The sequence below is a fragment of the Neovison vison genome, chromosome 1 (genome assembly GCF_020171115.1).
Source record: "Neovison vison isolate M4711 chromosome 1, ASM_NN_V1, whole genome shotgun sequence".
Classification (NCBI taxonomy): Eukaryota; Metazoa; Chordata; class Mammalia; order Carnivora; family Mustelidae; genus Neogale; species Neogale vison.
In genome coordinates, this window is record NC_058091.1 from 149471586 (window position 1) to 149477180 (window position 5595).

Below are 5595 nucleotides of genomic sequence, written 5' to 3' on the forward strand. Positions count from 1 at the left end.
CCTGATCAATGCTAGAAAGATCACCTCATGCAAAGAATCCACATAATGTTCTGGAGGACTGAAATAGTTCAGCCGCCCAGCATTAGAACCGAGATTTGAAGTTCCGCCACTAGAGCTTACATTTCACTGAAATCATTTTCTCCTGGCCCTATTCCAAACACAATTGACTGAGGAACCCCACTCCTTGAAGAAATAAATGTTTTCGCGGGACCATGCTTGGTGAACAGGAATAGTAACTCTTTCACCTTTTACCCAACGGATACCCTGTGGTTCAGGGTGCTGCCCCCCAAAATAGCAGAATTGGGAGGGTCACTCTGACCCTCCTCCCACCCCTGAATTCGGTCATAAAACCATCAAGTGAGAGGCCCCTTGCCTATACTGAGAGGAAAGGAGCGTCCTTGCCTGCAGAACACAAAGGGAAATCAGGAAGAACCCTACAAACAGGCCTTGCTAAGCACAGTCCGTTCCCTACACCTACCTCGTGCGTTTTGACCTCTGAGATGTGTCTCCTCACTCTTCATCCAACCCAGCATAGAAATACTCAGATTGAACCGTTTCCTAGGGTCTTCATTCCCTCTGAAGCCTCCCACCTCACCCAAAACTTACACTAACAAAGCCCGATGCTTTCTTCCGGATAATCTCTTCTGGACGCAGCCAGAGATCCAGAGAGGCTCACCCTTTCCTCCCCGACACGACCTTCCTAAGATGAACGGGGGTGTTTTTGTCCCCGTCCCTGCTGGGCAGCGGCTTCTATAACCCACGCGTCACCACGCCAGGCCCTGCGCTCCTCGGGGACACCCTCCGCGCCGCCGCGCGTCTCTCCCTGGTCGCTGTGCCCGGACCCGGGCCTCCACAGCCGGCATCCACAGACGCTGGCTCTGCCTTAACCCCCAGGGAACACCCTGCTGGGGAAAACTGGGAGACGCGGGCGACGTCGGCGGGAGAGACCCTCTCCGTGGGAGAGGGGGAGGGGAGAACTTTGCTTTGACTTGGGTTTGCTTCAAAAACTCATTTCCAAGGGACCCTAACCATCGAGTCCACGGCCAGGCGGGGGCTACTGCTTGACTCCCAGGGTTGGGCGATTCCCAGCCGCGACCGCCCCCCTCCCCCGCCCCAAACCCCTGCTGCTCTGTGCACTAACCCGAGACCGGGCAGGGCACTCCGCCGCGTCGACGGCAGGGACGCTCCTGGTCCCCAGAGCTCACAGCGCCCTCCAGGCCTCCAGGCTCCGGGACAGGTGGCAACGTTAGCCCCGCGTACCTGCGCCACTTCTCCAAGCATCACTCGACGCCTCGGGGGTGCTCCCCTCTGGCAGCCTCCCCTTCCTGACGCGGAGCTGTGCGTCCTCGCGGGCTCCGCGGGGTCTGTGGCTCCGCTGTGCGTCCTCGCGCGGGCTGCGGGCTCGACTGTGCGTCCTCGCGGGCTGCGCCGGATCCGCGGGGTCTGTGGCTCTGCGGTGCGTCCTCGCGGGCTCCGGGCTCGACTGTGCGTCCTGGAGGGCTCCGCGGGCTCCGCGGCTCGGCTGTCGGTGGAGCTAACCTCGGACGAGGAGCTCGGGAGGAGCAGCAGGCCCCGCGCCGGCCGCGGAAGGACGCCTTCCCGCCGCGCCACGTACACTTGGAGCCCAGCGGAGGAGAGCCAGCCCACCGGCTGGCCGCGTGGCCTAATGGATAAGGCGTCTGATTCCGGATCAGAAGATTGAGGGTTCGAGTCCCTTCGTGGTCGCTGTTTTCCTCCGGCGCGAGTAAGGCGGGCACAACACCTCCCGGCCTCTGGGCAACCTTTTCCTCCGCGTTTAACAGGCGCACTCGGGCTGTTCACTGTGCGACGCTTGCTTCACCGACGCACAGGGCACAAGGGGCAGGTGTGTCCTCAAGAGTCTTACTTTCTAGATGACCCGACAGAAGACACCAAGGAAACCGACACAACGACTAAATCGCGTCGCAAGTCCCAGGAAGGAGCTAAGCCATGGGGGAGATCGGAATAGGGAAGGGTCTTAGGGCAGCGCACTCCTGGCAGAAGGAAAAACTCGTGGACAACCTGCAGACACCTGCTCTTCCCAAAGCTCCTATCACTGAACTTTTCTGAGGCGGGAGGAAAAGGGAAGGTTCACTTAAAAAAAAAAAAAATCAGTGAAAAGGGGGTAAGGATGGGTTGAATTTCTAGGAACAAGATCCCTCACTAGGTCCCTGTGGCTGTGCCTTTGCACATGGTTTGAAATCGGTGTTCTCCAGACTTTCATTAGGTACCATAAACACAACACTAACTCCCAAGCAGTGATCTCAGAGAGAAGCCTAAATAGAGAAGCCACCAAAGGCTCTTACCCTACCCTTAACTGTCCTCCCCAGCAACTACTATTAGTTTAGTCCTCATGGGTTTAGTCTTACCAAGAGTGCAAATGCCATAAATGGATCTGAACAACAGGGAGGTTCCTCAAAAAATTAGAAATAGTACCATTTAAAAAATGACTCAGTAATTCCACTTCTGGGTATATATCCAGAAGAAATGAAAGCAGTGTCTCAAAGATATATTTGCACACCCATGTTCATAGCAACAGTATTCACAACAGTCAAGAGGGGAAAGAAACCCAGATGTCGTTGGAAGGATAAATGAATAAACCAAATGTGGTACACACATACGATGGAATATTACTTTGTCTTAAAAAGGAAGGAAATCCTGTCACATGCTACACATGGATAAACCGTGAGCTTGCTATGTGAAGTGAAATAAGCCAGTCACAGAAACACAAGTACTGTATGATTCCTCTTACACAAAGTTTCTAAACTAGTCCAATTTGAAACAAAATAGAATGGTGGTTACCATTCTGTGGGGAAAAGGAGAATGGGGACTCTTTTAATGGGTATCTGGTGTCCATTTTGCAAGATAAAGAGTTCTGGTGATCTATTCCACAAGATGAATATACGAAACACTACTTACCACACTTAAAAATGATTAAGATGGAAAATTTTATGGGTTTTTAAATCACAACTACAAATACATATACATTTTTTTAAAAAATCATTTGGTCACAAACATACAGATTTGTTTCTGAACTCTCAGTTTTTTAATGAAGTTTTTAAATCTTAATTCCAGCATAGTTAACATGCAGGGTTGTAGGAGTTTCCGGTGTCCAGTGTGAAGATCCAGCAATTCCATGCATTACTCATTGCTCACCGCGATAAGGGTACTCTTAATTCCCATTACCTATTTCTCCATCCCTCCCCTCTGGTAACCACTAGTTTGTTCTCTATAGTTAAGAGTCTGTTTCTTGGTTTCTCTTTATCTCCCCTTTGTTCATTTGTTTTGTTTCTTAAATTCCATGTAAGTGAAATCATAATTCTCTTTCTCTGATTGACATATTTTGCTTAGCATTATCCTCTCTAGAGCCAGTCTTGTTGTTGTGAATGGCAAGATTTCGTTGTTTCTGATGACTGAGTGATATTCCATTGTATATATGTACCACGTCTTCTCCATTCATTTGTCGATGGACATCTGGGCTCTTTCCATAAGTTGGTTGTTGTAGATAATGCTGCAACAAACACGGGGTGCATATACACCTTTAAATTAGTGTTTTTGTATTTGGGGGGCAAATACCCAGTAGTGTGATTGTTGGGTCGTAGGGTAGCTCTATTATTAACGTCTTGAGGAACCTCCATACTGTTTTCCAGAGCGGCTGCATCAGCTTGCGTTCCCACCAATAGTGCATGAGGGTTCCTTTCCCTGCACATCCTCGCCAACACTTGTGCTTTCTTGAGCTGCTGATTTGAGCCGTACTAACAGGTGTGAGGTGACATCTCATTGCAGTTTTGATTTTCATGAGTGATGAGTGATGCTCTCTAAGCAATCTACATGTCTTCTCTGGAGAATGTTCAGGTCTTCTGCCCTTTTTAAATTGGATTATTTGTTTTCTGGTGGACTCCTAGTTCTTTTTTTTTTTAAGATTTAATTTATTTTTTTGACAGAGATCACAAGCAGGCAGAGAGGCAGGTGGAAACAGAGAGAGAGGAGGAAGGAGGCTCCCCACTGAGCAGAGGGCCCGATCCCCAAGGCCCTGGGATCATGACCTGAGCAGAAGGCGGAGGCTTTAACCCACTGATCACCCAGGATCCCCATGGACTCCCAGTTCTATCCCAGTGGTCTGTCTGTCCTTCTGTCAGTCCCACACAGCTTTGGTTACAGTAGCTTTCACGAAACTCTGAAATCAGGAAGTGTGACTCTCCGCCTTCGTTCTTCTCTTTCAAGATTGCTTCAGCGATTCATATTGGAATTTAATATGAACTGGACGAATGGCTTTTTCTTCTCTGCAAAAAAATAAAAAAAATAAAAAAATAAAAGGCCGTTGGACTCTTGATGGGGATTGTATTGATCTGCAGACCACTTTGGGTAGAACTAACACCTTAACGATATCTGTCTTCCTATTTAGGAACATAGGATGTCCTTTCTGGGTCCTCTTTAATTTCTTTCAGGCATATTTGATAGATTTCAGTGAACACATCCTTTGCCTCCTTGGCTGAATTCATCCCCAGGTATTTTATGCTATTGTAATTGGGATTGCTTTCTTTTTTTTTTTTTTTTTTTTTTTTTTTTTGGGATTGCTTTCTTGATTTTCTTTGTGGATTGCTGTTCATTGCTGCTAGATAGAAATGGAACTGATTTATGTGATTGTCTTGTGCAATCACGTGCAACTTTGCTGGGTTCATTATTAGCATTATACAAAGAACCTGTGGGTTCTTTGGGATCATATACCTCTGTGAACAGAGACAGTATTATTATTTCCTTTCCGACTCAGGTGTCTTGGATTGATTTTTCTTGTCTCCTTCTCTGGTTGGAACATTCAGTACATTGTGAATAGCATAGTGGCGAGAAAGGCATCCTGTCTCATTCCCGATCTTAGGGAGAAAGCTTTTCTATTTCCTCAACATTGAGGACGATGTTCACTGCAGATTTTTTGTAATTGCCCTTTATCATGCTGAGGAAGGCCATGCTGTTTTAAGTGGTGAATCACAGTCTCTTTTTATCTCATGTTCCATGAAAGGGGAATATCCATAATAAAATGGAATGAAATGGAGTTAAAGTCGGAATATTGTGTCATTTCAACAAATTCTACACCAAATTTATTTTAAAAACTGAAGGATCCCAGAGGTCTTGCCTATTCTCTACTGAAGAGTCCTGGCCTAATGCTTCAGAGAGAAACAAGTCCGGGTACTTGTCCTGGGACCGTCCCAGGAGCCTTCTACTGCTGGAGCACACTTGCCTCACGCATGCTCTCTTGTCGGTGGAGGTATCAGGTACGTGGGTCGCCTGACCTCTGCACCTACTTTCTATGCTGAATGTTCTGCCCCTTTTAAAAAATGTATCTTCATTTTTAGTGAAGCGGGAGCTAGCCACAATTCAGCTGAATTTTAACTTAACTTTTAAAATCCTAGACATGCTTTACCCTGGGGAATATTGGCTTCACCGTGATATGAACTCAATTGTTAGGATGACATTTACCATTCCAAGGAGCGCTTAGTCAAACCCGCATTTCCTGCTTGATTTAATTTTTAGTTTTTTAAAAATATGGAATGTTTCACATTTTGGTTGGGACTTTGCATG

The 5595-nt window shown here is 47.5% G+C and overlaps 1 non-coding gene across 1 annotated transcript; it reads left to right on the forward strand.

The window, feature by feature from the left end:
• Window positions 1–1652: 1652 nt before the first annotated feature.
• On the forward strand, window positions 1653–1725 carry TRNAR-CCG. The gene has a single exon. It is a non-coding gene; the product is annotated as a tRNA-Arg (tRNA).
• The last annotated feature ends 3870 nt before the right edge of the window (window positions 1726–5595 follow it).